This window comes from Schistocerca cancellata, chromosome 5, assembly GCF_023864275.1.
Source record: "Schistocerca cancellata isolate TAMUIC-IGC-003103 chromosome 5, iqSchCanc2.1, whole genome shotgun sequence".
NCBI classification, from domain to species: domain Eukaryota; kingdom Metazoa; phylum Arthropoda; class Insecta; order Orthoptera; family Acrididae; genus Schistocerca; species Schistocerca cancellata.
In genome coordinates, this window is record NC_064630.1 from 710,650,068 (window position 1) to 710,673,711 (window position 23,644).

Genomic DNA, 23,644 nt, shown 5'->3' on the forward strand with positions numbered 1-23,644 from the left:
CTCGCTCTCACGCGCGCGTAATAACTGTACAATCACTGCACCGCCGCCCCGCTTACGTCACACACCCTCCGTACACGCGACGGACCTAGCCTTCTGTAAATACCTGGAAAATGACTCTTTATTTCAGACATTATGGTCATGCAGGTGTGTCCCAACTGACTTCTCCGTGCTCACACAGCGAAACTCCGGAGCGCAGCTGACGTACGCGCGGCCAGCTCAGATCGCTCACTGGCCCGCTGACGTCAAGCACACCCCCATGGCCAGCGCGCCAGGTAGACTGCGGCGAGGGCCACCTGAGGATCCCGCCACAAACGGTCGGCCGCGCCCGCGAGCACTTAACACTGGATACGATGTTTCCTGTCGACCGCGTGCGGTACAAAGGATACGTTTGGCGGCACAGTTTGACCGACAGTGGAATCCACCATGACCGTATAACAGCGCGTTTGCTCGTCGCGAGAACGCTAGCTAATTCATTCTCACCACTCCGCTATATTAAATAATCCCATTTACAATTTCATATACGTATGCAAACGTGTCCAACTCCCTAATTTCAACTACATTTCGAGGACCAGAACGCCACCTCCTCCTCCTAGGAACCTGCGCCAGGTTTGAAATCTGCCAGTAAACAAAGCTCACTTGCAGTTCTGCCACCAACCTAAGAAAATTGTTTCAAACTTAGCCACCAGCACACGTTTCTGGTAAATGGACTAACCCTGCACTAGGTCCACGGACCGAGCAACGAATTTACTTTATTTACGAATGGAGTATATATATCACACCGACATGTCCCACATCATACAGACCTGCAAAACACTCCTACATAACTCATTTATAATGTCGTAGACACACGATTGCTATTTGTAAACAGTTAAAAATAACTCATAGCACAGCCTACAGACATGCGAACCGCTCGTAACTAATGCAAAACATTTACCACCTAATTGCCAAACAACTGCTAATATTCGCAAACAATTTCAGTGCATAGGCTGATGGAAGTAGGAACGAGTGTACTTTATTTATTTGCTACATATGTCTTTCAAACTTTTACTTATCATAGGTTTCGATATGTAAGGCTGACATAAGACAGTTTCTGAACTCCAGTGGTGCACTACATTTGGAAACACAGCCACAACCATCAAGATAGTCATTCCATTCAAGACCTGTAACTTCTCTACAGATAAATTTGTCCAGTTATATCTATACTCACTCACATTCTGACCAGATTGCCGTTATTGCGCAAAAACAGCTCAGTCTTTCCTGTCCCCGATCCTCCTCCACCCCGCCCTCTGCCACGCCTGTATTCCCACGTCCCGCCTGGTCTCCATCTCTCCACCCTCCTTACCCTCTCCCAAGGTGGCTTCCGCCAGCTCCCTCTCCCTGATGATGTCCTCGTCCCCTCCATCTACCCCTCCTATCAACTTTGACCCTGCCCCGCCCCCCACTTCCGGTGTCCTTTCCTTTCGGCACCCTCTCTCCCTTCTCTTCTCTTCCCTTCTTTTTCCTTTTCCCCGTCACCTCCCTCCCCCTCTTCCCCCGGGCTTCCTCTCTCCCTTCCTCCCTCCCCCCTATCTCCCCTGCCCGTGGCGTCTCTGCTCTCCCCTCTCGCTCTCCCACTCCCCTTCCTCCTCCTCCTCTCTTGGGAGGTCCCCGGACTCGCACACGCATAGTGAACATTCGCGCGCCGGAGATCATCGCCTTCTGTGTCTCGTGTGTGTGACGTCGTTTAGTGCTTTTGGTGTCCGCCGTCCCACTACTACGTTCACTTGTGCCGTCGGATCCATCAGTGTTCTGTGCACCGTGCCATCGTGTTTTCAGTGTTGTTATCTTCACGTGTGAACGACTCCGTGTTTTTTGTGTCTCTGTGACCTCTCTCTTTTGCCCGTCACTTTGTTCATTATCATTCTCCGTTCTTATACTATTGTAAACACTATGGCTGAAGAGCGGCGTAGTGTGCTGCTGCCAGCCTACCTGATTTGTACAGGTATTAAACTAACAATAAAGTAAAAAAAAAAAAATCAGTCTTCCCTGTGCTGCTCGGGGAAGTAAAGAATTGCTGCACTCTATTTAATTGGAGCCCTTTTATTTAGTCGTGGAGTAAATTTGTCACAAAACACCCGCACTGATCCGACTGTGGTCATCTGACACAGGCAACAAACACGTAAACAAATCCTAGTTTCACCACACAATAGCAAACAGCTCTTAAATAATGCAGTTCACTGTATCAGCAGACGAGCTTTGAACTCTTAAACTCTCCAAATAAAGCACCGCACATTGCATAGACACGCTCGCAAAATAGTGCAACAGACGCCCCCAAACACCACCAGCTGCCAAACCGATCTTTAACACAGTCGCATTCGCACCTATCACCAGAGAAATTGATATCGCCTATGCGCCTTAGATTACGCTCCAAGGCAGGCAGCGCGGGCGTGGGTTCGGCCGGGAAGGGGATTCCAGAGTCTCCAGCCAAGTTCATCTTCCGAGCGCTCATAACAGCCGACACATGTGAAAGCTGCATTGTCCTTCCCATGTATACCGCCAACGTCTTAGGTCTGGACCTGCCTTCACGTCTATTGTCAGAATAGCTCATGGCTCACTGACACACACGATTAACGCGGCCGGGACAACATTTACTACTCGCATGCAACCGAGATGGTGACGGGAAAACCAATCACTCTGATCTGCGCTGCAGGCGTGTGTAATCATTGAGTACAATGTATTTATTTTTTCGAACAACTTATTTAACCATACAGTTTATCTATCACGCTATCACAAAGCACCCACCCAGATGTGCCCTGGGCCATGTTGCACAGCCCACAAACACGCACCCAATCATAATTTCTGTACACACTATAGCTAACTGCTATTAAATAATAGGCTCAGTACTCGTAAACTATCCTAATAACGCGTAGCAGAACCTGCACATCCGCTCGCAAAGTAACTGAGCAGACGTGCGCAGTTACCCCCCACTCCGCACCCTGCCCACAGGATCATGAAGCCACCCATCCGTCTGATTTTTGATCTTGCACAGCCCCTCCTCGGCTTCTGCAAGCGTGAGTTGGCACGGTCAACGCACTCGTCAGCGGTCAAAGCACACACATACGTCCGTCCAGGACCGCGTTCCCGATTCTCGACCACCGAAGCACAGCCTCCATACTCTAGACACATCATAGCAGCACAAGTCTTTACCTCCTATGACGCTGTAGCACACTTCACATTGCTCCTCACAAGACATTACACGGTCCTTTAACTAAACATAACTACACATCCCTGCTCTCGCCTCGTCGCATGAAGAGCCATCTAAAAACCTTCTCAATATTATTCCTACTTAACTTTTTTTTTAAATAAAATCTGATTTACACCTCCCGACGTAACGTGTGTTTGGTCCACCTGCGAACCCTATCACGGATGCTGCGTATTGTGGATCCGCCACTCGGACACAGCTCCGTATATATAGTACGCAGCAGATCCACACTCGAACGCTAACTTGGGTATTGAATACTGTGGATCTGCATTCAAATACAGCTTCCTATCTTGCGCGAGGCGGATCCACCTTCAAACACTACCCCGTGCGCGGCGTATTGTGGATCCGCATCTGAACACCGCTCTCTATATAACTCGCGGCGGATCCACATTCGAACTTTAACCCCACTCTACCGCCGGTCCTGGGAGTCGTCCGCGAGGCGTGCATGTGCAAAGAGGTACAGAAAACAGAGCAAGCGCTCTCCGAATGTGGAGGTGACTGGATACGCCTTGGTTACATTTAGAGACAATTTTAGAACACAGAACGATAACTTATATCGCGGTCGCATGGATGGATCCGACATAAAATCGAAAGAAATGCGAAAACTGATTAGCGCATGGATATAAAATAACCTAGTATAGACCGAAATGCGGTGAAAATGAGAACATACTTGCTTATCTTCTGGTTCACAGGGGGGAATTTGTACATGGAGTCAAGTATGCGGCAGAAAGAGGAATGCAGGAAAACGATGACTTCGAAGGGAGCCGAATAGGGAAGGCAGTCAATGTTTTCTCGTTGAGTTCGTATTATAGTGTATGTCTATTGAGGTAGCAGTGATACACGTAAGTTGAATACTGTATTTGATGCTTTTCAGGAGGACAGAGAATCATTCACGTCTAAACTTACTCACATCTATGTGAAATCATAACAGAGGGTGTACGGGATGATCGATTGAGACAGAGCTGCAACTAGGTACGATTCAAACGTTGACTCATTTATTCTAGAGAAGGACAAGTTGTTGAAGGTAGATTTTTTTCCCAGTATTCTATTTGGATGCTTTAGTCACGTGATATAGCCAGCGTTCTAGTCATATACGGCTATGTGTTTGGTATGTGGTTTAAAGCACTGTCTACTTGCGATCGTTAACGGCGAACCCGTCGGTCATCAGAGGACTTCCATCTCATGTGTGATGAAGGTTGACACATTCCTCTAAATGCACTTTGATTTACGCGATCCCCACCCTGTCGCATGCTTGGTGTAAAATCGAGACTTCAGCGTCATAACTAAGTTAGCTGTGGGTATTTGTGAGGGACTGTAATCATTGTGTACACACTTACCCGACAGACGGGTGTTTACAGAGTCGGCGACGGGATGACTTTAAATTTTCACATGTTGGACGCTGCTGTTATAGGATGTACCGGCTGCTAATAACTATCATTTTTATATAGACCTGATGGAGTAATAGTATTATTTCTAATAATAATAATAATAAATAATAAATAAAAATAATACTAAATGATAATGAATGTTATAAATGACAATGAGTGATAATGGATGTTAATAAATAATAATGAATAATAAACAAAAGTAAGGTTTTGCAGCCATTATCATGTTGGAATTTGAATTTGGAGGAAATTTTCTAGTGCAGGCAGGTCAATAGTAATAAATAATAATAAATAATAATAAATGATAATAAATAATGAATGTTAATGAATTATAATCAATAACAATAAAAAGACAACTACGGTCTTTGCATGCATTATCCTGTTGGAATTGAAACTTCCCGCCATATTTTTTTTTTGGAGGCTTAGGTTAGTGGACGTAGCACAATTGGACTATTTTCCCGCCAAAATTCAATATTCCCGCCATTTTTTCTAAATGCACATTGATTTACGCGACGTCCACCCTGTCGCATGATTGGTGTAAAATCGAGACTTCAGCGTCATAACTAAGTTAGCTGTGGGTATTTGTGAGGGGCTGTAATCATTGTGTACACATTTACCCGACAGACGTGTGTTTACAGAAATGGTGACGGGATGACTTTTAATTTTCACATGTTGGACGCTGCTGTTATACGTTTCTGTTTGCTTGTAGGAAGTACCGGCTGCTAATAACTATCATTTTTTATATAGACCTGATGGAGTAATAGTATTGTTTCTGACTCGTGATCTGGTGTGATCATTGGGCACTAGACGTGTCCGCAGGGCTAAATTGGGCTCGTATCATAGAAAGGAAAAGTTTTATGATTGGGGTAGAGATGGCTCAGCGTAATGTGACCGGGGAGAAGGATGTATGTCTGACAGGACGGGAAAGTAAGTGATCTAAGGTTATAGCCCGTTTTTAAGTGCTGAACGTTCTAGTCTTAGGAGTGTGTGTGTGTTTATGTTCTCTCTCTCTCTCTCTCTCTCTCTCTCTCTCTCTCCTACCGGAACCTTCGATGCACCGATCATGGACTCTAGAACAATACTTTACACATTTTAGATTGGATGATTTGCTTAAAAATCTATCGAACTACGTTGTGTATAAATATCGCTCCATTTTTGTTCTTCTTAACTGTATGCTGTTAAATTAAGGCACTTTGAGATCTGTTACTATAGATCGATATGGTGTGCTAAGCTCCAAGACTTGGATACATTACGAGAAATGTGGTGCACTTGGATGGATTAGGGCTAGGAAAGCTCTATTCAGTCAAGAGAGGTGGAGAGTAGCTGTATTCGTCTACTCGGTTGAGGAATAATTGGGTAGCGATGTTGCGGGGTAGGTAGATCAATGCCGATGTGAGGATGGTTTTTTAACGTAAGAGGACTAGATAGCTCTGTGGCCGCCATACGCAGAGAGATTGATCGAGTACTATGCGCGAGTTCTTAGAAATATGTATAGCGTTGTCTGGTATAATTTGATCATCTTTATGTGTTCGAGAATTAAGTGTGAATGGATGTGTTGACCAGTCATCTATGAATGATCGCAATGTTACTTGCAAAGTAGAGGATGTATGGTTTAGCTATGATACAAGAAATTAAGAAAACAAGCTGTCACATGATTGACCAGTGTTGGACTTAGTGTAAAATTTTTCGCGGTATCAGCTGTGATGGATAATATTACAGTATATCGGTGGTGTCTTATCCATCGCATCTGTGCATTGGGTACGACATAATGATTGATTGACAATGCTTGCTTGAGTTGGGGTAGAAATTTTGGTTGTTGGATCGCAACTTCCAGGGTTGCTAGCACCGAAAACGGTGATCATGTACTTGTGTGCAAAAATGACCAATCACTAGAAATTGAATGCAGAGTTATAAACTATTCGGTCACTGCGACATATGAGTTTAAATTTAGTGGTGGTCAATCACTTTCGAGGGAAGAGGCTACAACGCCAGCAGGCTCTTCTATTTTCCTTGTGTTGTAGGTGTCCTTTATTTAAAATCATTCAATGTTGAAGCTATCGACTGTAAGAATATGATTTATAAGGTGTAAGGTATAGTTTCCTGTGAGAGACCGTGCATCAGTCCGTGTTAATGTCTGTTTAGAATCAGACAATGACTTCGGAGTCGCGGCAGAAAGACGAAATGCTCGGCAGTGTGCAAAAGCGTGTTAGATAACACTGTTTGAACAAGGGCGAGAGGCAGCTTCTCATTCGCTTAGAGTATGGGTGATCGACATTTAGAGGGCTCTCTGCAGCGTGTGTGTATGTTTAATATGATCTTGTTCATATAGGCATTTGTAGTTTGAGGTGTTGGATTTGGTGAGCTGTTAGGAAGTCTTGGGTGGTTGCACTCTGAGTTATTCGGGGGGAGTATTGTGAATTCCGTTTGTCCTCGCTGGAGGTGGATCGCATTGGTGCCTTCGTGACTTTTTCACTGTCTGATGGTAGAGGATAAAGATGATAGGGTGTTGAGGATCTGTTGTACTTGTACCTAGTTTGAGGCGTACAACATTGTGCGCATTTCCAGCGATTGGTCTAAACAGGGTCCTTTTGTAGTAACTGAAATCGTTCTGTATATAGACAGGTTGCAGAAGATAATATATATATCTATCTCCGACTTAAATTGCAGAGATCAGGGACCAGCCTTTGAATATTGTCGTATGTGCGTGATGCTTTGTATAAAAGTTTGAATCTTTAATTGGGTTTGGTATTTCTGGGTGTGTGTAAAATTAATTTTACTGTTGAAAGTGCGAGAAAGACCAGTTGATTGGTGTTTAGATAGAGGCTACGTTGGTAATTCGAAAAGAGGGGATGGGAATGGTAAATTGATTGATGGGCATGGTTTGTGGGGTGATATATGAGTGTCAAGATAGGGTTGAGGACGTTTGCGTATGTTGATGGTGGGACGGGTGTGAGGTTAGGTGCGGTGGGAGGTGATCTGCTGCGTACTATATATACGGAGCTGTGTCCGAGAGGTGGTCCACCATACGCAGCATCCGTGATAGGGTTCGCGGGTGGGCCAAACACGCGTTACGTCCGGAGGTGTAAATTGGATTTTATTTTTTTTTTAAAAGTTATAAAGTAGGAATAATATTGAGAAGGTTTTTAGATGGCTGGTCATGCGACGAGGCGAGAGCAGGGATGTGTAGTTAAGTTTAGTTAAAGGGCCGTGTAATGTCTTGTGAGGAGCAATGTGCAGTGTGCTACAGGGTCATAGGAGGTAAAGACATGTGCCGCTATGATGTGTCTAGAGTATGGAGGCTGTGCTTTGATAATTATGCTACGTTGATATAAAGTTGACTTTCACCCGCGTTCGGTAGTCGGGGCTCGGGAACGCGGTCCTGGACGGACGTATGTGTGTGCTTTGACCGCTGACGAGTGCGTTGACCGCGCAAACTGACGGTTGCGGAAGACGAGCAGGGGCTGTGTGAGGTCTGAAATCAGACGGATGGGTGACTTCATGATCCTGTGGGCAGCGTGCGCAGTGGGGGACATGCGCGCGTCTGCTCAGTTATTTTGCGAGCGGATGTGCAGGTTCTGCTAGGCGCTATTAGGATAGTTTACGAGTACTGAGCGTATTATTTGGTAGCAGTTTGCTATAGTGTGTACTAAAATTATGATTGGGTGCGTGTCTGCGGGCTGTGCAACATGGCGCAGGGCACATCTGGGTGGGTGCTTTGTGATAGCGTGATAGATAAACTGTATGGTTAAATAAGTTGTTCGAAAAAATAAATACAGTGTACTCAATGATTACACACGCCTGCAGCGCAGATCAGAGTGATTGGTTTTCCCGTCACCATCTCGGTTGCATGCGAGTAGTAAATATTTTCCCGGCCGCGTTAATCGTGTATGTCAGTGAGCCATGAGCTATTCTGACAATAGACGTGAAGGCAGGTCCAGACCTGAGACGCCGGCGGTATAAATGAGAAGGACAATGCAGCTTTAACATGTGTCGGCTGTCATGAGCGCTCGGGAGATGAACTTGGCTGGAGACTCTGGAATCCCCTTCCCCGCCGACCGCACGCGAGCGCTGCCTGCCTGGAGCGTAATCTAAGGCACATAGGCGATATCAATTTCTCCGGTGATAGGTGCGAATGCGACTGTGTTGAGGTCATGTTTGGGGGAGGCCGAGCAGAGACTTTTGGTCGGTTTGGCAGCTGGTGATGGTTGGGGGCGTCTGTTGCACTATTTTGCTAGCGTGTCTGTGCACTGTGCGGTGCTCTATTTGGAGAGTTTTAAGAGGACAGAGCTCGTCTGCTGATATTGTGTACTGCATTGTTTAAGAGCTGTTTGCTATTGTGTGCTGAAATCACGAGTTGTTTACGTGTATGTGGCCTGTGTCAGATGACCACAGCCGGATCAGAGCGGGTGGTTTGTGACATATATTTTCCACGACTAAATAAAATGGCTCCAAATAAATAGAGTGCAGCAATTCCTTACTTCCCCGAGCAGCACAGCGCAGTCTGAGCTGTTTTTGCGCAATAACGGCTATCAGGTCTGAATGTGAGTGAGTATACAAATAACTGGACAAATTTATCTGTAGAGGAGTTTCAGGTCATGAATGGAATGAATCTCTTGATGGGTGTGGTTGTGTTGCCAAGTGTAGTGCACTACTGCAGTTCAGAAACTGTCTTATGTCAGCCTTACATATCGTAACCTATGAGAAGTAAAAGTTTGAAAAACATATGTAGCAATTAAATAAAGTACACTCGTTCCTACTTCCATCAGCCTATGCACTGAAATTATTTGCGAAAATTAGCAGTTGTTTGGCTATTTGGAGGTAAATGTTTTCCATTATTTACGAGCGGTTCGCATGTCTGTAGGCTGTGCTATGACTCATTTTTAACTGTTTACAATTAGCAAGCGTGTGTCTAGAACATTATAAATGAGTTATGTGGGAGTGTTTTGGAGGTCTGTATGATGTGGGACATGTCGGTGTGATATATATACTCCATTCCTAAATAAAGTAATTCGTTCCTCGGTCCATGGACCTAGTGCAGGGTGAGTCCGTTAACCAGAAACGTGTAGGAAGAGGTTGAGTGCTGGTGGCTTGGTTTGAAACAATTTTCTTAGGTTGGTGGCGGAAGCGCAAGTTTACTGGCGGATATCAAACTTGGCGCTGGTTCCTAGGAGGAAGAGGTGGCGTTCTGGTCCTCGAAAAGTATTTGAAATTGGAAAGTTGAACACATTTAAATACATATATGAAATTGTAAATGGAATTATTTAATATAGAGGGGTGGTGAGAGTGAATTAGCGAGCGTTCTCGCGACGATCAAACGCGCTGTTATATGGTGATGTTGGGTTCCACTGTCGGTCAAACTGTGCCACCAAACATATCCTTTGTATGGCACGCGGTCGACAGGAAACATCGTGTCCGGTGTTAAGTGCTCGTGGGCGCGGCCAACCGTTTGTAGCGGGACCCTCAGGCAGGCGCCGCTCGCCGCAGTCTACCTGGCGCGCTGGCCATGGGGGTGTGCTTGACGTCAGCGGGCCACGGAGCGAGCTGAGCTGTCCGCGCGTACGTCAGCTGCACTCCGGAGTTTCGCTGTGTGAGCATGGAGAAGTCAGTTGGGACACACCTGCATGACCATAATGTCTGAAATAAAGAGTCATTTTCCAGGTATTTACAGAAGGCTAGGTCCGTCGCGTGTACGGAGGGTGTGTGACGTAAGCGGGGCGGCGGTGCAGTGATTGTACAGTTATTACGCGCGCGTGAGAGCGAGTCAATTAGCGGGTGTTCTAGTGCGGTCCAAAGGTGCTGTTATATAGTCATGGCGGATTCCACTGTTGAGCAAACTTTGCCGCCAAAAGTGTAGCACTGCGTTCTCGCTTGCACAGGGACACGTGGCGAACGGCTGTGTGTGGTCGGCATCAACAGATTTGAACGTGGTGCCGGAAGTGTTGCAGGGAAACGGCCGACCGTTGTGTGATTAAGCTCGGAGGGAGACAATTTTGGCGGGAAATGTGCGGAGGCGACGAATACATGTGGTAAGCTGACAAGGGGCCGTTGTGACGTCAAACTCAACAAGTTCCAGCATGTCCAGCGAAAAATGTTTACGACATGGGAGCAATCGCTGGGCTGGCGCCCCACCTCATGTGACGGGTGTAGGCAGTGTCTCCGCACGCTGGCCAGGGGGTGGCGAGGGTTTGAACTAATTCAGTTGGAGCGCGAACGTCGTGGTGACTGCACTGCGTTATCAAAGATGTGTGTGCTGACTGTGTTGGAGAACAAGTGATGACTGTACTGCTTGAAAGAAAGTCTTCAGTCCCTTGTCCTCCGCAAAATATTATGGAATTACTTCCCCGACGTGAATTACGTTACTATAAGAGCAGTTTATTATTTGACGCGATTATGATAGGTTACCATTGAAAAAAAAAAAGATAAAAGACGGAGAAAGCTCGTACATGTGGTCAATTATGGAGTTGGGGATTTGAACTTGTGATAGATTTTTGTTATGGATGTAAGGAGAATGGCTTTCTCACAGAGAAAATCGGACATCTTGAATAAATAATAAATGATAATAATACATAGAAGTACAGTTTTCGAGATAATAACCTGTTGGAATTTGAATGTGGCGCAATTTTCTAGTGGAGGTAGGCCTATAGTAATAAATGATAATGAATGATAATAAATGATAATAAATTACAATGGATGATAATGAACGTTAATGAATTATAATGAGTAATCATAAACAAAAGTAAGGTTTTGCAGCCATTATCATGTAGGAATTTGAATTGGGGAGGGAATTTTCTAGTGGAGGCAGATCAATAATAATAAATAATAATAAATGATAATAAGTAACAATAAATGATAATGAATGATAATGAATGATGATAAATGATAATAAATGATAATGAATGTTAATAAATGATAATGTATGATAATGAATGTTAATGAATGATAATCAATAATAATAATAAAGACAAGTACGGTCATTGCATGCATTATCCTGTTGGAATTCAAACTTACCGCCATTTTTTTCTCATCTGGAGGCTTAGGTTAGTGGACGCAGCACAATTGGACTATTTTACTGCCAAAATTCAAACTTCCCGCCATTGTTTCTTCTGGAGGCTTAGGTTAGTGGACGTAGCACAATTGGACTATTTTACCGCCAAAATTCAAACTTCCCGCCATTTTTTGTGGAGATTAGGTTAGTGGACGTAGCACAGTTGGACTATTTTCCCGCCAAAATCCGCCGTCTTGGATGACGTAATGCGATGTTGCCAAGCCTACATGCCGCCATCTTGGATGACGTCATCGCCGCCATCTTGAATATATGTGGCAACAATGCAACGTGTCCTGACACGAAGGTTGTCCACCTACTGTCCTCCTGCATTGATGCATGTCTCTATTTGTCGTGGCATACTATCCACAAATTCATCATGGTACTGTTGGTCCAGATGGTCCCACTTCTCAACGCCGATTCGGCGTAGATGCCTCATAGTGGTTGGTGGGTCATGTCATCCCTAAACATCCCTTTGCTGGCCACTCTAGTCGAGCGATGTCGTTATCCTAAAGGAAGTCATTCACAAGATGTGCACGAAGGGGGCGCAAATTGACATCCAAGAAAATGAATGCCTCGACAATATGCTGCCGATATGGTTGCACTATCAGTCAGAGGAGGTCATTCATGTATCGTGCAGCCGTTACGGCACCTTTCATGACCACCGGCGGCGTACATCGGCCCCACATAGTGCCACTTCAAAACATCAAGGAACCTTCACCTTGCTGCATTCGTTGCACAGTGTGTCTAAGGCGTTCAGCCTGACCGGGTTGCCTCCAAACACTTCTCCGACTATAGTCTGGCTGAAAGCATAAGCAACACTCATCGGTGAAGAGAACGTGATGCCAAACCTGAATGCTCAACTCGGCATGTTTTTGGGCCCATCTGTACTGGGTTGCATGGTGCCATGGTTGTAAAGATGGATCTCACCATGGACGTCGAGAGTGAAGTTGCGCTTCATGCAACATGTTGCGCACAGCTGGAGTCGGAACACGACATGCTCTAGCAGCACGAAAAGCATTATTGAAGATGGTGGCGTTGCTGTCAATGTTCCTCTGAGCCATAATCCTTAGGTAGCTGTCATCCACTACCGTAGTGCCCCTTGGGCGGCCTGAGCGAGGCATGTCATCGATTATTCCGGTCTCTGTGTATCTCCTCCATCTCCGAACAACTTCCATTTGTTTCACTCTGAGACGCCTGGACACATCCCTTGTTCAGAGCCGTTCCTCACACAAAGTAATAATGCAGATGCGATTGAACCGCGGTATTGATCGTCTAGGCATCGTTAAACTACAGACAACACAAGTCTTGTACCTTCTTCCTGGTGCAATGGCTGGAAATGATCGGTTGTCCGACCCTTCCGTCTAACAGGAGCTGCTCAGGCATGTTTGTTTACATCTTTGGGCGGATTTAGTAACAGCTCTGAACAGTCAAAGGGACTGTGTCTGTGATACAATATTCAGAGTCAACGTCTGTCTTCACGAGTTCTGGGAACCAGGGTGTTGCAAAACTTTTTTTCACTTGTTTTTTAGGAAATCTGTGAACCACTACCACACAACTACTGCAAATGAATTTGAATCTTATCTGCTAGTCAGCATGTTCTTCACTGTGAACACCTATGTTTGACGTTATATTTCGTGCATAGCTATGAGAGTCCACTGGAGTTAGTTTTGCACTCTGTGATTGAAATGGATATGCGATAGTAAAAAATTGTTTAAAATTACTATGACCAATGCTGGAGTTTCCCTTGTTTTCATTGCATTCAGAAAAGTCAATTTTCAGAAAGCATCAGTTTTTCTGGACCTTTATTTATGCAATTTTACTGGACTTTACCATTCATAAAGGAGCGAATGAGATGACCATTGACGTTCCAGTTGAGAAGTTGCAAGCACTGTTACAAAAATATTATGATTTTTTCCGAGGCAAGAAGTAAAATTAAAAACGACAGGGCACACACCATTTGGAACCTTAAGGCTGTATCAAAATGTTGCAATTTATGTCATATTCTTTAGCGTTGAAGGGTAAAGTCAATCAAGAAGTTGACTTCCTTCTACAGAGTGGTATTACAGAATCCATAAGCAGTATTCTCTGAGCAATGCCAGTCACGATAGCACAGAATCCAAATGACATACGCGGATCTGTGGCTGCTTCAAAGCAACAGTAAATGCACAATATATCTTTAATTCTTATCCAGATTAGACACAAGAGCTAATGTCTAAATTGGCACGAACAAATACCTTCTATTGATGACACACAAAGCTTTATTTCTGTAAATACTCTGTTCGGTCTGTTACCACTTGTGATTGCCAATGCTCCAAGTTTGTTCCAAAGCTATTTAGAAAGATTACTTAGGAAGCTTCTTCACGGAAGATATTTTATGTAATTTATAAACTGTTTTCAAAATTTTTCAAGCGTCAAATTTAAAATGTGGTAAAGGGAAACACATATTCTTCCATCGTGAAGTGCAATACTTAGGACGCTTTACTTCTGCTCATGGCATCGGGCTGATGCCTAAAGCAAATAAAGAACCTTAGTCTTCCATGCACCTGAAGCTATTTCGTGCCATATTTGGTCAAATAAATTACTGGATGACGTTTGTCCTACATGCATCATCCATCAGCGAAACAATTCAGTAATTACTATGCAAAAGCCGGCCGAAGTGGCCGTGCGGTTACAGGCGCTGCAGTCTGGAACCGCAAGACCGCTACGGTCGCAGGTTCGAATCCTGCCTCGGGCTTGGATGTTTGTGATGTCCTTAGGTTAGTTAGGTTTAACTAGTTCTAAGTTCTAGGGGACTAATGACCTCAGCAGTTGAGTCCCATAGTGCTCAGAGCCATTTGAACCCTTTGAACTATGCAAAAGAGAAAAATGGATCTGGAAGTGTGAGTCTAACGTGCATTCGAGAAATTAAAGCAAAATTTGCCCGACGCCGAATGTCTCAAGACATGTGACCCACAAAAATATTGACAATTGCAGCTGATGCGTCAGAACACGGAATTGGAGCCCCAAACTAAATACATGGTTTTAAAAGACCAGTAGCATTCCCGTAAAAAACACTGGTAGTTGCTCAGAGGAGATACAGTGAAACTGAAAAAGAAGAATTTGCAACGATTTTTGCCGTTAAAAAGATATATCTAGCGCTGCAGATTGATTCTCCTTACAGATGACAAGCCTTTAGTGAATATCTTTGCACAAAATTATACGATTTCTTCCAGGACAGCCGAACGTTTGCGGTGCTGGGAGCTACTTTTGTCCGATTATTACCATGAAATACTTTTCAGATTCACAACACAATAGGAAAATATAGATTTACTTACATGACTGCAAATGACGCAGAATAAAAATTTTGATTCCTTAGCAGTCGTACGGTTTTCATTAGATTTAGTTAGTCAAGATAAAGTGGAAAATTTCCCATTAAATTCTAATTTAATAGGGAAGCTAGTGTTGAAGAACGTACGACTAAACAGTGCGTTCAGACGGAGTGATCTTTAAATAGAAAACTGATAAATCAAGCTTAAATTAAATAATACTTCCATATGAGACATGGTCTTACAGTTTACAATGATATCATTCCACTATAAACAGAATAAAAAAAGACACGAGTGATAATTCCACAAATGTTTGAATCCAAAGTGTTTCGAATGCTACATCAGAGTCACTGGGGCAAACTGAAAATCGAACATATTGCCAGGTGGCTTAGCTACTGGAGAAATGTTAATAATGATACAGCAGTCATGCCAGCTAAATACCTCTTCCGTATCTTAAAAATGCCATTCACCTCGTTCACAACATCATTCTCGGTGGCAATGCCTGCACGTCGACTTTTGTGTTCCATTTTTTGGAAGTTACTGGTTCACTGTAATCGATTCATATTAAAAATTTCGTTTTGTGGTACCAGTGTCACTGATTATGTATAAAAGGAATTCAGGCTTTGTCAAGTATCTTCTCTACTGACAGTTTTTCGAAAGAAATAGTTACCGACAAAAGCATTCTACTCTCTTCTCAAGAGTTCAAACATTTCTTGCGAAGGAAATAGCATGTCACACTTTAAAACTACACCATTCCACCCAGAAACCTACAGACATTCAGTAAATTCTTTTGTAGGTATGTTCAAGTCATATATGAGATAGCTAATTCAACAGTACACTAAGGTCAGTGTTTTACAACTATTCCTTTCGCAGTACAGAGCGACTCTACGTGATGGAACATCGCCTGCAGACAGCCTGCGTGGGAGCATCGTACATCAGTGTCGGTTTTAAAACCACTGGGGATCCTCAGCCTGAGCATCGAAACCCGTGTAACGACCACAGTCGACGAAAGTTGTTTTAAGATAAATTAACTGGTACACATTACAACGCCTCGGAACTAATTTTGAATATCAAGCAAAATCACACAGTAACTTGGTAAGGTAATTTATAATACAGCAACATCTCACATAGTCACTATACACCATAAAATCAGAGGCAGCAGCAATGCGCTCATGCATATACAGGCAGAATTCCAAGCTGTTTCGTTTCTCATATTCAGAAGACTTCTGTGCAACCAGCCGTCGTGGGGGAGTTACCGATGTCCCGGCAGCCAAGCCGACATTAGCTGCAGCAGCGGGGCCCAGTTGCCGACAACCAGCGATGACCGGCTGGCATAGGACGTCGCACCTCCTTCACAGTAGAGACTATAGACGCGACCGAAGTTTACCTAAACGTGTATCCCACCTCGCCTCTCCATGGATTTTTATGTGGTTTCCCGCAGAACTGTAGGCAGATGCCAGGGGAACAACATGCTTGCAACCACCATCCTCACACATCAGCAAGCAAGAAGCTACTAAGCCCAAGTTCATATTCTTCCCCCCCCCCTTACCTCCAACCCAACTTCCAGCCCCCAGGGGAGGGACGTTGTGTCTCTGTCAAACGTGGTAACTTGCTCCACCTTCAGAGGGTATCACACACTAGGCAGTGACAGCATAATGCCTCACATTTGGTATGGTCCATCGCTTCCTAGAAGGCCATCATACTAGGACTACTTTATGCTTCGCATATTACATTCAAATAGGCCATTCATCTGCTGTCTGCCGGAACGGTTTGTTGCGTCAGACAAATTTAAATGAGTGCTCGCTGACACTCGGAGATTTATCGAACAGTTCTCATTAGTTCCTGTAGCTCCATTTCCCAGTTCTATTTCTACAGCTGTACAGACAGCTACCAGACGATTTCCAGTAGTGGTAAAGCTTACGCTGAGTGTCGAACACAAGCAAAAGTGGTAGTCAGAGCGTTTACTTATTTACAGACTGAACTTAAACTCTTCTCACTCCGTACGTAACATTAGTTACATTAGTTAGCAATCATCTACAGTGTGGGGTTACATTAGGTTCAGAACTTTACATCAGCGCCACTCCTTCTCTCCAAGGAAAAGCTGAGAATATATATATATATATATATATATATATATATATATATATATATATATATATATATATACTCCTGGAAATTGAAATAAGAACACCGTGAATTCATTGTCCCAGGAAGGGGAAACTTTATTGACACATTCCTGGGGTCAGATACATCACATGATCACACTGACAGAACCACAGGCACATAGACACAGGCAACAGAGCATGCACAATTTCGGCACTAGTACAGTGTATATCCACCTTTCGCAGCAATGCAGGCTGCTATTCTCCCATGGAGACGATCGTAGAGATGCTGGATGTAGTCCTCTGGAACGGCTTGCCATGCCATTTCCACCTGGCGCCTCAGTTGGACCAGCGTTCGTGCTGGACGTGCAGACCGCGTGAGACGACGCTTCATCCAGTCCCAAACATGCTCAATGGGGGACAGATCCGGAGATCTTGCTGGCCAGGGTAGTTGACTTACACCTTCTAGAGCACGTTGGGTGGCACAGGATACATGCGGACGTGCATTGTCCTGTTGGAACAGCAAGTTCCCTTCCCGGTGTAGGAATGGTAGAACGATGGGTTCGATGACGGTTTGGATGTACCGTGCACTATTCAGTGTCCCCTCGACGATCACCAGTGGTGTACGGCCAGTGTAGGAGATCGCTCCCCACACCATGATGCCGGGTGTTGGCCCTGTGTGCCTCAGTCGTATGCAGTCCTGATTGTGGCGCTCACCTGCACGGCGCCAAACACGCATACGACCATCATTGGCACCAAGGCAGAAGCGACTCTCATCGCTGAAGACGACACGTCTCCATTCGTCCCTCCATTCACGCCTGTCGCGACACCACTGGAGGCGGGCTGCACGATGTTGGGGCGTGAGCGGAAGACGGCCTAACGGTGTGCGGGACCGTAGCCCAGCTTCATGGAGACGGTTGCGAATGGTCCTCGCCGATACCCCAGGAGCAACAGTGTCCCTAATTTGCTGGGAAGTGGCGGTGCGGGCCCCTACGGCACTGCGTAGGATCCTATGGTCTTGGCGTGCATCCGTGCGTCGCTGCGGTCCGGTCCCAGGTCGACGGGCACGTGCACCTTCCGCCGACCACTGGCGACAACATCGATGTACTGTGGAGACCTCACGCCCCACGTGTTGAGCAATTCGGCGGTACGTCCACCCGGCCTCCCGCATGCCCACTATACGCCCTCGCTCAAAGTCCGTCAACTGCACATACGGTTCACGTCCATGCTGTCGCGGCATGCTACCAGTGTTAATGACTGCGATGGAGCTCCGTATGCCACGGCAAACTGGCTGACACTGACGGCGGCGGTGCACAAATGCTGCGCAGCTAGCGCCATTCGACGGCCAACACCGCGGTTCCTGGTGTGTCCGCTGTGCCGTGCGTGTGATCATTACTTGTACAGCCCTCTCGCAGTGTCCGGAGCAAGTATGGTGGGTCTGACACACCGGTGTCAATGTGTTCTTTTTTCCATTTCCAGGAGTATATATATATATATATTATGTCATCAGTCTACTGACTGGTTTGATGCGGCCCGCCACGAATTCCTTTCCTGTGCTAACCTCTTCATCTCAGAGTAGCACTTGAGCACTTGCAACCTACGTCCTCAATTATTTGCTTGACGTATTCCAATCTCTGTCTTCCTCTACAGTTTTTGCCCTCAACCGCTCCCTCTAGTACCATGGAAGTCATTCCCTCATGTCTTAGCAAATGTCCTGCCATCCTGTCCCGTCTCCTTATCAGTGTTTTCCACATATTCCTTTCCTCTCCTCATCCCTTACCTTATCAGTCCACCTAATAATCAACATTCGTCTGTAGCACCACATCTAAAATGCTTCGATTCTCTTCTGTTCCGGTTTTCCCACAGCCCATGTTTCACTACCTTACAATGCTGTACTCCAGACGTACATCCTCAGAAATTTTTCCTCAAATTAAGGCTGGTATTTGATATTAGTAGACTTCTCTCGGCCAGAAATGCCTTTTTTGCCCCAGCGAGTCTGCTTTTGAAGTCCTACTTGCTCCGTCCGTCATTGGTTATTTTACTGCTTAGGTAGCAGAATTCCTTAACTTCATTGACTTCTGACCACCAATCCTGATGTTAAGTTTCTCGCTGTTCTCATTTCTACTACTTCTCATTACCTTCGTCTTTCTCCGATTTACTCTCAAACCATACTGTGTACTCATTAGACTGTTCATTCCGTTCAGCAGATCATTTCACTTCCACTCAGGATAGCAATGTCATCAGCGAATCGTATCATTGATATCCTTTCACCCTGTATTTTAATTCCACTCCTGAACCTTTCTTTTATTTCCATCATTGCTTCCTCGATGTACAGATTGAAGAGTAGGGGCGAAAGACTACAGCCTTGTCTTACACCCTTCTTAATACGAGCACTTCGTACTTGATCGTCCACTCTTATTATTCCCTCTTGGTTGTTTTACATATTGTATATGACCCGTCTCTCCCTATAGCTTATCCCCACTTTTTTCAGAATCTCGAACAGCTTGCACCATTTTATATTGTCGAACGCTTTTTCCAGGTCGACAAATCCTACGAAAGTGTCTTGACTTTTCTTTAGCCTTGCTTCCATTATTAGCCATAACGTCAGAATTTCCTCTCTCGTCCCTTTACTTTTCCAAAAGCCAAACTGATATTCCCCTAGCGCATTCTCAATTTTCTTTTCCATTCTTCTGTATGTTATTCTTGTAAGCAGCTTCGATGCATTAGCTGTTAAGCTGATTGTGCGATAATTCTCGCACTTGTCAGCTCTTGCCGTCTTCGGAATTGTGTGAATGATGCTTTTCCGAAAGTCAGATGGTATATCGCCAGACTCATACATTCTAAACACCAACGTGAATAGTCGTTTTGTTGCCACTTCCCCAATGATTTTAGAAATTCTTATGGAATGTTATCTATCCCTTCTGCCTTATTTGACCGTAAGTCCTCCAAAGCTCTTTTAAATTCCGATTCTAATACTGGATCCCCTATCTCTTCTAAATCGACTCCTGTTTCTGCTTCTATCACATCAGACAAATCTTCACCTTTATAGAGGCTTTCAATGTATTCTTTCCACCTATCTGCTCTCTACTCTGCATTTAACAGTGGAATTCCCATTGCACTCTTAATGTTACCACCGTTGCTTTTAATGTCACCAAAGGTTGTTTTGACTTTCCTGTATGCTGAGTCTGTCCTTCCGACAATCATATTGTGGTGTCACCGCCAGACACCACACTTGCTAGGTGGTAGCTTTAAATCGGCCGCGGTCCATTAGTACATGTCGGACCCGCGTGTCGCCACTGTCAGTAATTGCAGATCGAGCGCCAGCACACGGCAGGTCTAGAGAAACGTACTAGCACTCGCCCCAGTTGTACGACGACTTTGCTAGCGACTACACTGACGAAGCCTTTCTCTCATTTTCCGAGAGATAGTTAGAATAGCCTTCAGCTAAGTCAATGGCTACGACCTAGCAAGGCGCCATTAACCATTTCTAGAGAGAGTCTCACTTGTATCATCAAGAATGCTGTATACAAATGATGGATTAAAGTTAAGTATTCCTGCAGCTACGTACTTTTCTTTATAGCATTCATTACGTATCCTGTTTCAGACTTAACGCAAGCCGGCGTGAGTTGACGCGTGCCCTTTCGGCTTCCTCGCCTTGTGTCTAGACTGTCTTGTCTAGACACAACACATATCTTTTTCGATGTCTTCACATTTTTCCTGCAGCCATTTCGTCTTAGCTTCCCTGCACTTCCTATTTATTTCATTCCTCAGCGACTTGTACACTCCTGGAAATTGAAATAAGAACACCGTGAATTCATTGTCCCAGGAAGGGGAAACTTTATTGACACATTCCTGGGGTCAGATACATCACATGATCACACTGACAGAACCACAGGCACATAGACACAGGCAACAGAGCATGCACAATTTCGGCACTAGTACAGTGTATATCCACCTTTCGCAGCAATGCAGGCTGCTATTCTCCCATGGAGACGATCGTAGAGATGCTGGATGTAGTCCTCTGGAACGGCTTGCCATGCCATTTCCACCTGGCGCCTCAGTTGGACCAGCGTTCGTGCTGGACGTGCAGACCGCGTGAGACGACGCTTCATCCAGTCCCAAACATGCTCAATGGGGGACAGATCCGGAGATCTTGCTGGCCAGGGTAGTTGACTTACACCTTCTAGAGCACGTTGGGTGGCACGGGATACATGCGGACGTGCATTGTCCTGTTGGAACAGCAAGTTCCCTTGCCGGTCTAGGAATGGTAGAACGATGGGTTCGATGACGGTTTGGATGTACCGTGCACTATTCAGTGTCCCCTCGACGATCACCAGTGGTGTACGGCCAGTGTAGGAGATCGCTCCCCACACCATGATGCCGGGTGTTGGTCCTGTGTGCCTCGGTCGTATGCAGTCCTGATTGTGGCGCTCACCTGCAAAGCGCCAAACACGCATACGACCATCATTGGCACCAAGGCAGAAGCGACTCTCATCGCTGAAGACGACACGTCTCCATTCGTCCCTCCATTCACGCCTGTCGCGACACCACTGGAGGCGGGCTGCACGATGTTGGGGCGTGAGCGGAAGACGGCCTAACGGTGTGCGGGACCGTAGCCCAGCTTCATGGAGACGGTTGCGAAAGGTCCTCGCCGCTATCCCAGGAGCAACAGTGTCCCTAATTTGCTGGGAAGTGGCGGTGCGGTCCCCTACGGCTCTGCGTATGATCCTACGGTCTTGGCGTGCATCCGTGCGTCGCTGCGGTCCGGTCCCAGGTCGACGGGCACGTGCACCTTCCGCCGACCACTGGCGACAACATCGATGTACTGTGGAGACCTCACGCCCCACGTGTTGAGCAATTCGGCGGTACGTCCACCCGGCCTCCCGCATGCCCACTATACGCCCTCGCTCAAAGTCCGTCAACTGCACATACGGTTCACGTCCACGCTGTCGCGGCATGCTACCAGTGATAAAGACTGCGATGGAGCTCCGTATGCCACGGCAAACTGGCTGACACTGACGGCGGCGGTGCACAAATGCTGCGCAGCTAGCGCCATTCGACGGCCAACACCGCGGTTCCTGGTGTGTCCGCTGTGCCGTGCGTGTAATCATTGCTTGTACAGCCTTATCGCAGTGTCCGGAGCAAGTATGGTGGGTCTGACACACCGGTGTCAATGTGTTCTTTTTTCCATTTCCAGGAGTGTATTTCTGTATTCCTGATTTCCCCGGAACATGTTTGTACTTCCTCCTTTCATCAATCAACTGAAGTAATTCTTCTGTTACCCATGGTTTCTTCGCAGCTACCTTCTTTGTACCTAAGTTTTCCTTCCCAACTTCTGTTATGGCCCATTTTAGAGATGTCCATTCCTCTTCAACTGTGCTGCCTACTGCGCTATTCCTTATTCCTGTATCTATAGCGTTAGAGAACTTCAAACGTATCTCGTCATTCCTTAGTACTTCCGTATCTCACTTCTTTGCGTATTGATTCTTCCTGACTAATGTCTTGAACTACAGCCTACTCTTCATCACTACTATATTGTGATCTGGGTCTATTTCTGCTCCTGGGTACGCCTTGCAATCCAGTATCTGAATTAGGAATCTCTGTCTGACCATGATGTAATCTAATTGAAATCTTCCCGTATCTCCCGGCCTTCTCCAAGTATACCTCCTCCTCTGGTGATTCTTGAACAGGGTATTCGCTATTACTAGCTGAAACTTGTTACAGAACTCAATTAGTCTTTCTCCTCTTTCATTCCTTGTCCCAAGCCCATATTCTCCTGTAACCTTTTCTTCTACTCATTCCCCTACAACTGCATTCCAGTCGCCCATGACTATTAGATTTTCGTCCCCCTTTACATACTGCATTACCCTTTCAATATCTTCATACACTTTCTCTATCTGATCATCTTCAGCTTGCGACGTCGGCATGTATACCTGAACTATCGTTGACGGTGTTGGTCTGTTGTCGATTCTGATTAGAACAACCCAGTCACTGAACTGTTCACAGTAACACACCCTCTGCCCTACCTTCCTATTCATAACGAATCCTACACCTGTTGTACCATTTTCTGCTGCTGTTGGTATTACCCGATACTCATCTGACCAGAAATCCTTGTCTTCCTTCCACTTCACTTCACTGACCCCTACTATATCTAGATTGAGCCTTTGCATTTCCCTTTTCAGATTTTCTAGTTTCCCTACCACGTTCAAGCTTCTGACATTCCACACCCCGACTCGTAGAACGTTATCCTTTCGTTGATTATTCAATCTTTTTCTCATGGTAACCTCCCCCTTGGCAGTCCCCTCCCAGAGATCCGAATGGGAGACTATTCCGGAATGTTTTGCCAATGGAGAGATCATCATGACACTTCTTCAATTACAGGCCATATGTCCTGTGGATACACGTTACGTGTCTTTAATGCAGTGGTTTCCATTGCCTTCTGCATCCTCATGTCGTTCATCGTTGTTGATTCTTCCGCCTTTAGGGGCAATTTTCCACCCCTAGGACAAGAGAGTGCACTGAACCTCTATCCGCTCCTCCACCCTCTTTGACAAGGCCGTTGGCAG